Source organism: Phacochoerus africanus, chromosome 6 (assembly GCF_016906955.1).
Source record: "Phacochoerus africanus isolate WHEZ1 chromosome 6, ROS_Pafr_v1, whole genome shotgun sequence".
Taxonomy (NCBI): Eukaryota; Metazoa; Chordata; class Mammalia; order Artiodactyla; family Suidae; genus Phacochoerus; species Phacochoerus africanus.
Window position 1 is genome coordinate 111083654 of NC_062549.1, and position 11570 is coordinate 111095223.

The 11570-nt window shown below is 45.9% G+C and overlaps 1 long non-coding RNA gene across 1 annotated transcript; it reads right to left on the minus strand.

The window, feature by feature from the left end:
• Nucleotides 1-229: 229 nt before the first annotated feature.
• LOC125129895 (uncharacterized) lies at nucleotides 230-11568 on the minus strand. Its single transcript, XR_007135590.1, has 3 exons — nucleotides 11060-11568; nucleotides 8881-9715; nucleotides 230-3031 (listed from the first exon to the last, which is right to left on the minus strand). It is a non-coding gene; the product is annotated as an uncharacterized LOC125129895 (long non-coding RNA).
• Nucleotides 11569-11570: the final 2 nt, after the last annotated feature.

Below are 11570 nucleotides of genomic sequence, written 5' to 3' on the forward strand. Positions count from 1 at the left end.
TGTCGTGGTTCAGTGGAAATGAATCTGACTAGCATCCATGAGGACGCAGGTTCGATCCCTAGCCTCACTCTATGGGTTAAGGATCTGGTGTTGCCATGAGCTGTGGTGTAGGTCACAGACACAGCTTGGATCTGGTGTTGCTGTGGCTGTAGGGTAGGCCAGTGGCTACAGCTTGGATTCAACCTCTAGCCTGGGAACCTCCATATGCTGTGGATATGGCCCTAAAAACACACACACACACACAAAAAAAAAAAAAAAGAGAGAGAGAAAGATAAGTAGAATGAACTACAGCACCTGGTCTGGAGGCCACAAATGATATTCATTTTCTCCCTTTTCTACCATTCCGTCTATATTCCCCACACCCTCACTTATCATCTTAGCAGGTCTTGGGGTCTTATGTGATAGTATTAGCCAGACCTTTATTCCTGCGGGAACTGAGCTGCTGGTAACCAAACACTTCTCAGGTCAGAGTCACTGCATATGTTCATAGTTGCAATGGGGCAGGGGAGTATTAGGAGACACCCAAGTGGGTCACATGGATTCTGTAAAAGGCAGTGCTACCTTCTCCTACCCATTAGGCTCAGTTATCCTTGTCATGATGGTGAGTTTTCACCTACTGGCCCCCAGAATAATGAATGAGTCTAAAGTGCCTCAGCAACAGTCATAGCTGCTGGGATCTTTGCTGTGTCCCTTAACACAGGGAGTGCAATCCCTCTGGGGAGCAGTATCTGGCACAGATCACAGCTTTGTGGGTCTAAGGAGCACAAGATCCTCTGGTGGGTCATTGGTAGTGAAGGTAAATGGAGCTATTCCTGCATTCACTCCTTTGTTAGTGGACTCATTTATTTTTCCTATTGGCTTCCAAATGTCCTCTGATTTAATTTGTATAACATATCCTGAATGATAGTACCCAGTTTTTTCAGAGTTCTCTCTGAATGGTATTTCACTTGAACCTTTAGAAAACTATTCTAGCTCTTTTTGAGGTCAGTCTTTTCTGGTTGGTGTGGTATGAGGTCACAGGTCCACTCTCTCCCTCTTTTACTCTAAAGCTGTTGTCCGAGTTGAATTCTTTGTTATGCAGGGTTCTACACCTGCGGATCAGACATTCCACACGCCCCAGTACTGTACTGTGAGCTGGGGATCTGTTGGTAGAAAGGAAAACCCATACCCAGAATTAGTTATCTATTACTGCGAGAATGCAACAGGGGCCCCTCCGGCATGGAAGAGACCCAATGTCGTCAACTTGTCACCAAGTAGCCATTTGTCTCCTTGAGTAATAGTTCCATAATGGGACTCAGCCGCAGTCTCTATTGCTGACATGCTGGACATTTAGGCATCAGTAGCTAGATCAGCCTTAAAAAGCTGGAGTCCATGCTTTTGTGGTCTATCCATAGCCTCTATCTCTGCCACTGTGGCCGCTCCATTTATAGTGCCTGCATTAGATTCTTAGAATTGCCTTCACAAGGTACCATAAATTTGGTGATTTAAAGAACAGAAACTTATTGTCTCACAGTTCTAGAGGCTAGAAGTCTGAGATCAAGGTGTTAGCAGGCTTAGTTCCTTCTCAGGCCTGTGAGGGAAAACTTGTTCTATGCCTCTCTCCCAGCTTTTGGTGGTTTGCTGGCAATCTTTGCATTCCTTGGCTTCTCCTACATGGGCCTAGTCTCTGTTCTTATCTTCGCATGGCCTTCCCTCCATGTATCTCTGTCTTCACATGGCCTTCTGCTTATTAGGAGACTAGTTACACTGGATTAGGGGTCCGCCTACTCTGGTATGATGTCACCATAACTAATTACATCTGCAACAACCCTATTTACAAATAAGGGCACATTTTGCGGTACTGGAGATTGGAAATTGAACATATAAACTTTGGGGGGGATACAATATAACCCTCTACAGTGCCCATTAGGCTGGTTCCAAGTAGCCAGTGCTTGAGCCTGTTGACACAATTAGACGAGTCATTCTGACTACTTCATTGTTTAGTACTTCCTCCCTGGTGGGTACAAAAACATGATACAAAAATCTTCACATTTCATGCCCACTCCTGTATATTCACCCTTAAGACTCTACCCCAGAGTTTCCTGTCTTTGATCTTCCAGTCCTTTTCCTTCCAGGTGTCCTACCAGGGGGCCAGGCCATTGACCCCTGCCCAAGAATCTATATTTATACATATTCTTAGTTCAGTCTGCTTCTCCTTATACACAAAGTAGATGACCAGGGACAATGCTTGTAACTCTACTCATTAAGAAGATTTTTTCCTTTCCGCTGTTTTTCAAAGCCTCTCAAGAATGTGGCTATAAGGCCGTCACTGTCTAATTTTGGCTTACACCCACATACTAAGCTGACTCATCCACAAACCAAACTCAGGATTTACCCTTATTTCTTCAGCTGGTCATGGTATTGGTGCAGCGGCGGGGGGTGACACGGGGGTCTGGACTACCTGGTCATAAACCTACAAGTACCTCAACTGTGCCTGAGCTCCATCTCAGATGTACCATTTCCATCTTACAATAGATGCTGCTGGGTCCTTGGAACCAAAAGAATCCAGGCCATAAGAGGCAGTTCTGAACACATGCTTACTTGGCGTCCCATGGTTAAGCGTTTATTCTCTACCAAGGCCCAGTATCACACCAGTAGCCGGTTCTTTTTTTTTTTTTTTTTTTTTTTTTCAACCAATAGCTGGTTCTTCAACTGTATATACTTCTCTGCTGCAGGTGGCATGGCTTTGCTCCAGTCCCAGGGACCTCACTGTGATTTTTCCTCTGGGGCTTACCATAAGGTCTGTCCTAGCTTGGGCCACTATAACTAAATGCCATAGACTGGGTGGCTTAAACCACAGACACTTACTTCACAGTTCTAGGGGCTAGAAGTCTGAGATCAGAGTACCCGCACATTCAGGTTCTGGTGAGATCCCTTTTCCTGATTTGCAGATAGCCACCTTCTCGTTCTCACCCTGTCCTTGTCGGGTAGGGGGCAGGTAGGGGAGAGCACTCTCTGGTGTCTCTTCTTCATCATCACTTTGGAGTTAGGGCTGCAACATACCAAAGGGAGGGTACATATTTAGTCCATAACATTCCAACTCTGGTCCCCTAAAATTCACATCATTCGTGCATGTAAAACACATCCATTCCATCCCAATGTCTTAACTCATTTCAGCATCAACTCTGATATTTAGATGAGATCAAAGTCTCATCTGAATATCATCTAAGTCAGATATAGTGAAACTCAAGGTATGATTCATCCTAAGATAAATTCCTCTCCAGCTGTGAATCTGAAAATCAGACAAGGTATGTGCTTCCCAAATAGAGTAGTGGGACAGACATGAGTTAGACATTTCCATTCTAAACGGGAGAAACAGCAAAGAAGGAAGGGGTGATGGGTCCTAAACAAGTTCAAATTTTAGCAAGGAAATTCCATTAGGTCTTAAGGTTTGAAAATAATTCTCTGGGAGTTCCCGTCGTGGTGCAGTGGTTAACGAATCCGACTAGGAACCATGAGGTTGCGGGTTCAGTCCCTGCCCTTGCTCAGTGGGTTGATGATCTGGCGTTGCTGTGAGCTGTGGTGTAGGTTGCAGACGCGGCTCGGATCCTACATTGCTGTGGCTCTGGCGTGGGCCGGTGGCTGCAGCTCTGATTAGACCCCTAGCCTGGGAACCTCCATATGCCGTGGGAGCGGCCCAAGAAATGGCAAAAAGACAAAAAAAAAAAAAAAAAGAAAAGAATTCTCTGGTTCAGTGCTCTGCCGTCCAGGTCCAGTAGGGTGGCAGCATCATCCCTGGGGCTTTGCTGGGTGGTCCCACTTGCAAAGTTTCAGGCAGAGGCCTTCTGCACATCATAACTGAGGCAGTGGCCCTATCACTCCATCCTGTCCAAGTCAATAAATTCAATAGCCATCCTTCCTTTTGCCGTATCTCCTTCCCCTTCAAACTGGCAGTGATTCTGCTTATGTAATCCCATAAACTTTGTATTAAGTGATAATCTAGTAGCGCCACTGGTGTTCTCATTAGAACATGCTTCCTCATTCTCTGCAATATGTATAGTCTGAGAATCTTCTCCTTCTTCTTTTTAGGGTCGCACCTGTGTCATATGGAAGTTTCTGGGCTGGGGGTCAAATCACAGCTACAGCAACACCAGTTCTGAGCAGCATCTGTAGCCTACACAGATGCAGCTCGTGGCAACGCCACACCCTTAATCCACTGAGTGAGGCCAGGGATCGAACCCTCATCCTCATGGATACTAGTTGGGTTCTTAACCCACTGAGCCACAATGGGAACTCTTGGGCTGAGAATCTTCTAAATCATCAAATTCTTGTTCTTTGTTTAACAATTCTTTAATTCACCTCTCTCCTTTCTCATTTCACTACAAGCAATCAGGTGAAACCAAGCCCCATACCCAACTTTAACATTCAAATTCTACCTTTCACAAAACACTAGGACACAGTTCAGCCACGTTCTTCCCTATTTTATAACAGGTATCGCCTTTCCTCTAGTTTCCAATAACATGTTCCTCATTTCTACCTGAGATCTTATCAGCATTGTCTTTAATATCCCTATAACTGGAACACAATTTAAATCTGCAAGCTGGAGGCTTAGGCAAACTCATGTTTCATTCCATTCTGAGTTCACAGGCCTGAGAACCAGGAGAGCTGATCATGTAAGTTCTAGTCTGAAAGCTGGCAGGCTCAAGATCCAAGAAGAACTAACGGATATTTCAGTACAAGTCTGAAAGCTAGAAAAGACCATCCTAGCTATGCAGTCGGGTAGGCTTTTACTCAGCAGTTCTGTTCTATTCAGGTCTTCAACTGATTGGATGAGGCTCACTCACATCAGGGAGGGCAATCTGCTCTACTCATTCTACCCATCCAATCACATCCGGAAACACCACCCCCACCACCCTCAGACACAATCAGGATAATGTCTGATAAAATATCTGGGTACTCCACAGCTCAGTCAAGTTGCATAAAATCAACCATCACAAGCCCCAAACTGCATCTTTCCCCACTCTGACACCTCTAGTGCAAGAGTCTACTGGAACATACGGCCAAAGTGGCAGGGATGCTTGTACAGCTGTCTGGACCTTCTGAAGAACCCTTTTCCTATTCTGGGCCCTAAAGCTGGAAATCTTCAATGCCACCTGATGTATGAGTTAAAACAGTATTCCTAGGAGTTCGAGTCCTGGCTCAGTGGTTAACGAACCTGATTAGTATCCTTGAGCATGTGGGTTCGATTCCTGGCCTTGCTCAGTCGGTTGAGGATCTGGCGTTGCAGTGAGCCGTGGTGTAGGTTGCAGACACAGCTCAGACCCTGCATTGCTGTGGCTGTGGTGTAGGCTGGCAGCTACAGTGCCAATTCGACCCCTAGCCTGGTAACCTCCATATGCTGCAGATGCAGCTATAAAAAGACAAACAAACAAAAAACCAGTATTCCTAGGTGTGGATGTATTTGCTCCAAGACAGAGAGAGACAACCAAGCCTGGTACATACATTCTTCTTTGTGGTAGGGAATGCCAGATGCAAATCTGTCCTTTACTTGGAAGGATATATATTGTCACACTTCTGACCAGCGACTTCACTGAAGTGGCAAATCTGTGAAACTTTTAGCGTTTTTCTACTCTCTGGAGCATAGGTCTTACCAATGCCTGCAGCATACTAGCCACCTCTTGCTTCTGCTGTCTGACCACTATAATAACATTTATGTAATGGGCCAATGTAATATTCTCTGAGATGTCCAGGAGGTACAGGTCTCTCTGGACTATATGATGACAAAGAGCAGAGTTAACTTATCTTTACAGCAAAACTGTAAATGAATATTGCTATCTGTCTCACACATACATAAGCTATTTCTGATGCTCTTTTCTAATCAGAATGGAAAATAATTCATTTGACAAATCACTGGCCACATGCCATGTTCTGATGCCTTATTAATCTGCTCTAGCAACAATACTATGCCCAGCACAGCAGGTGTGATTAGGGCTGTTACTTGCTAAAGCTTACATCCATTCTCCAGGATCCATCTAGTTTCTGCAGGGGCCAGACAGGCTAATCAAATGGAGATATGATAAGCACCATCGTCCCTCCACCCACGTTCATTAGGTCTTTAATGGTGGCACTAATTTCCATCATGCCCCTGGTATGGGATATTGATTTTTTTTGTCTTTTTTTTTTTTTTTTTGTCTTTTTGCTACTTCTTTGGCCCGCTCCCACGGCATAGGGAGGTTCCCAGGCGAGGGGTCAAATTGGAGCTGTAGCCCCTGGCCGACGCCAGAGCCACAGCAACACGGGATCTGAGCTGCGTCTGCAACCTACACCACAGCTCACGGCAACGCCGGATCGTTAACCCACTGAGCAAGGGCAGGGACCGAACCCGCAACCTCATGGTTCCTAGTCGGATTCGTTAACCACTGCGCCACGACGGGAACTCCGGATATTGATTTTTTTAAACAGACTATGTTAGCCAGGGGTGGAAGGTCATTTTCAGGCATTTACACTTGGCCTTCCCCACTATGATAATTCTTACTTCGCACAGGTCAAGGATTTAATGTGGGTATTACTCCAACTCCCAAATATATCAATTCAAACTACACACTCAGGAACTAAAGAAATGACCATTGGGTGGGCCCACAGATACAAGGAACCCACTGCATTCTGGACTTTAGAAAGGACCCCATTTATTACAAGGCCCTCATTAGACCCTGCTCTAATAGGGGCCATGACAATGCTTTAGGTCTCAGGATACTGATGTCAATTCAGACTCTGAGTCCAGCATCCTCAATTTTCTGGTTCTCTCTCTTCCTCAGTGTATATGGTCATCAAAGTCAAGGGCCATAGATCTCTTTGGGGAAGGACTGGAGAATCACTACATGTATACTTGCTGCAGTGCTGCAGGATCTGCCACCTCTTACACCAATGGTTTTCAGATCTTAAGAGTGGCTTGGATCTGGACACTGAACAAAGGATAATGATTTTGGGGTGGGGGTGGGCATCCTCGGGCTCCTGATTCTCCATTTTGGCTTTTCTTGTTGTAGTAGAGGTTTACCTTGCCCCTAGAGGTGCCAAGTTCTGTATTCATTGCCACAAGTCCCTGTGGGTCAAGCCCCCTTGGCTGCCACTCTTGTTAGATGTTGCTGGTATTTATAATAATTGTGGCCTCCTGGCTTCTGGTGACTGCCTCCATCTGGTCTCTATTACTTAGAGGGAAGGGCAATTATCTTTCCCATAGTTACTAATGAGCCCCAGCTCTGTGACTGTTTCTCTTGTCAGCCCTGGCTGCAGAGAGCTTCTTGGTGATGCTGTGGCCCCTCACCAGAGAATTTCTAATGGCCTCAGTGAACGGCATGTTTTGGGGGCCTTCCTGCGGAATATGATCTTCTGAGGGGTCTTCTGGTTTCACTCACCTATTCCTGAATGCCCACTTCCCTGTCTTTTTATTCATTCTTCTAACACATGCCAGGGCAACAGAGACATTTCTACTTTACTCAGCATTGGCCATCACTTTCTCTAGGTTTCTAAATGCCCCCTAGCTGAGAGTTTTTTTCATTCCCAAGAGTTCTTGCCAGGACATTAAATCCTATGCCTCAAGAAAGTGCTCCCGGAGTTCCTGTGGTGGCTCAGCGGAAACAAATCCGACTAGGAACCGTGAGGTTGCGGGTTCGATCCCTGGCCTCGCTCAGTGGGTCAAGGATCCGGCGTTGCCGTGAGCTGTGGTGTAGGCTGCAGATATGGCTCAGATTCTGCATTGCTGTGGCTGTGGCTTAGGGCGGCAGCTACAGCTCCAATTAGACCCCTAGCCTGGGAACCTTCATGTACCACAGGTGCGGCTCTAAAAAGCCAAAAAAAAAAAAGTGCTCTCAATTCAGTGAATTCCTGATTAGTCTCATATTCCAGCTGAAGCAATCTCAAAATTCAATTGCAGGATGCTTCCCTGGCTTCGGTCTGTATATGCTAATTCTTACAGCTCTTTGTATATAATCTTTCCTCCTTTAACAGGCCCATCATGTTCTCAGCTGGGTTTTGCTAGGTTTTAACTCCATAGTTACTGGCCTGGCATCCAGGAGAGGAGGGAGGGGCAGCTTCTATACTGGCTTGTGGGGCAGTGGCTCTACAGTGTCTTTCAGAATGTAGGAAGTACTAGTTCTTCCTACAGCTGCGTAAAGGTGAACCACCTCCGCCAACCTGGAAAGTTCATGAGGGTTTGCAGAGCTAACGCCCTTACAGACGTCATCCAGATGTTCTGTCCCTGGTTTCGGGGTTTTAGGTTTTCTCAACCAGAGTTCTGACCTGCTTTGGGTGCAGATTTAAATGTCTCTGGAGCTCTGTGCCTCTATCATGATAGAGGGTCAGCCACCCTGCGTCTGTGGCTTAATTGTGTCAGCTCTTCCACTGTAGGGAGATAAAAGCCTCTTTGTAAGCTACTAAAGAGGCCCTCTGTCTCTCACACTTAGCCATGAACAAGGGGAGAACCCTTGCTTTCTCCTTATCCCTCTTCAGAGTCAATACAACTTAGCAGTAACCAGCTAGCGTGACTATTTTTGTAGGCATGTTCCTTCATATTTCACATGCCCAAGTGTACCTGCAAGGGCTTTCTCCACCACTGGGATGTCTTCCCAGGTCACTTAGCAACTGGCTCACCATCTTGTGCTAGAACTACTCATGCCCCTGTACTACTCAGGATAGCGTCGTCTTTGCTTATGAGGTAGTGAGTGCGCCAGTCCCGAAAGCTCAATTTATTATGTTTTCTTAGACCTCTCCTGACACCACTCGCACTAGTTTGGGTCCTCTGAAAAGCAGTGCCAGTGCGGGATTTGACATAGGTATTATTCGCTAGGACTGCCCTAACAAAATACCACAAACTGGGTGGTTTAAATAATAGAAATCATTTCTCACAGCTCTGGAGATCCTAGGTGTCAAGAGGTTTGGTTTCTTCTGGGGCCTCTGTTCTTGGCTTGCAGGTGGCCACCTTCTCGCAGTGTCCTCGTGTGGCCCTTTCTTTGTGCACATGTTCCTGGTGTCTCCTTGTGTGTCCAAATTTCTTCTTCTTCTAAGCACATCAGTCAAGTTGGATTAGTGTTCACTCTAACAGCTTCACTGTAACTTTACTGCATCCTTAAAGGACTCATCTCCACATACAGTCACATCCTGAGGTATTCTGGACTTAAGGCTTCAACATGTGAATTTTCGGGAGGACACAATTCATCCCATAACAACATGCAAGATATTTCTTAGGGGAACTATCTGTGAAAGATAAAAGGGAAGGGAGCAAGGGAAGGTGGGAGAGTCTGCAAACTGTGACACCTACAAAGGAGAGGGATAAGAAAAGACTGAGTAGGTGGTGTCTCCGACTGCAGCAGTTTGAAGCAAGTCCAAGCTAGGGTGTTGAGTAGTCCTCCAGCCAAAGCTGCCCATCAGAGGAGTCCCAAACATTATAGCAACGAAGCATACTAGCCATGTGCAGTCATTTATAAGTCAGACAATTCCAGGTACATAAAGAATTCAGTTCGGGGATCAGTTGTTCCTGGTTTATTTGGGTAGCATCTCCAGTCCACCATGACTATTCTGCCACACTTTATTTTGCTCCAGGACATATGTGCCTCGCTCTCCAAGAAGCTTACATACTTTTCTCAGTTTCTGAGTCTAGCTCCTTCTCTTATGATTTACCATATTTCTTTTCTTTCTGTCTTCGATGGCTCCTTTATTATTTTTTTTTTGTTCAGAGGAACACCTGGTTCAATTTTTAAAGAAACAATTATTTATTGAATGGAATTGATTATGGGCAAGAAACTATAATAGGTGCTGGATTTTTATGCCATAATGATCCACTTCTTTGGGAGAAAACAAGATTTCCCTTCTTAGCCACAATCAGAGCTACCTGTGGCTTCCTTTCTCCAGGTAACACATTTACCTGAAGAAGTCTACATTCAAGTAATTTTGTGAGACATTCACCACCATATCTGATACTAGCATGGGCTGCAGAGCACCTTGCACCCCTGGATGTTCAGGAAATATTATTAAGCTCGAGTACCTATACAGGTATATAGGTAATGTTTATGTAGGTATATAGAGAGTTCCTACATAGTAATTTCTTTCTTTTTTTTATTTTTATTTTTTTTGCTTCTTAGGGCCGCACCCAAGGCATATGGAGGTTACCAGGCCAGGGGCGAACTGGAGCTGTAGCGGCTGACCTACACTACAGCCACAGCAATGCAGGATCCAAGCCATGTCTGCAACCTATATCACAGCTCACAGCAACGCCAGATCCCCGACCCACTGAGCAAGGCCAGGGGTTGAACCTGCGTCCTCATGGATGCTAGTCAGATTCATTAACCCCTAAGCTAGGATGGGAACTCCCCAGTAATTTCAAAAGAACTTCAAAAGAGCAAGCATAGTGAACTTAACTAACATTTTTCAATAGTAAGGCCACATGAGCTAACCAGAAACCTAAAGGATATAATTCTTTTCTCAGAAATCTAACAGATCCTTGAGGATTGCCACTTGGAGTGTCTCCTCAGTTTTATCAGGGTCAAACTTCTTTTGGCTAGGGAAACACAAAATGAAATTCCTGGTGAACTCACTAATGTAGCAAATAAAACGATGGGAAAAATAAATATCAATACCCAAAATGTCTTATTTCTACATTTCCCCTACCACTGAAATGCCTTGGTCATTTACAAACCTAATCTAGGGCCAAGTTATGAACTTCGCTTGAGAGAGACAGGCCTGGAGAGGTTGAGGCCTCGCCTAGTGGTGTCTCATTACCGGAAACAGAACGCTGGCGTTTCTCTTTTAGTCATAAAGTGCCCACTAAATGACTTCCTAACTGGCTTTCCTGAGCAAATAATTCATTTGTTCATAGCTATGAAGCTATGAAGTTGCTTTTCTACCCTTAGGGGAGGGAAGCAAGAAACACACAAAAAGATGGTATCGCCAGCTAATTCTTCATGAATAATAGAAAAAGGCAGTGAACAATTTGAAGCCAGGATTCAGAGTTCTGGGTCACCAAGTCGAAAACCTGTACAGGGGGCAGGGGTTGGGGGAGAGGAATGGAAGGAAATGCTGGGAAAATTACCTTGATGGTGCGGTGCGTAAGCTTGAAGGCTTTCCTACTGACTAAACCTCACTAACTTTTCTCAACAAACGAGCCCGAATGCACCGTAGCGCACTCTATCACCTCTCACGTCGAGCCCTGGAGGAAATCCCCGCCGGAGCGGGACGAGCCAGGGATCTTGCGAAACGCCGGGAGGGTGGAGGGCGAAGAGAGACTGGGACCCATGTGCTCTGGCGGGGATTGCGGGAGTCGGCGAGGAGTCTATCCAGCCAAGGGTTCAGTCAGCTCAACTTTCTGTACAAGTTCTCCCAGTTGCCAACCTTGGGACGTGGTCACACATTCTCGAAAAAGCGAACTCTCGGCACCTGCCTTCAGCTCCGAGCGCCCCTAGCAACCACTCGCGATTTAAAGCGGAAGAGCGACCTTTGCCCAGCTCGCCCAGGACCAACCGAGGCCTGGCGGGGGAGCGCGTTAGTCCAATCACCTCGGCGGGAACTCCGACCAACCAATAGGAGGCTGACGCAGGGGGCGG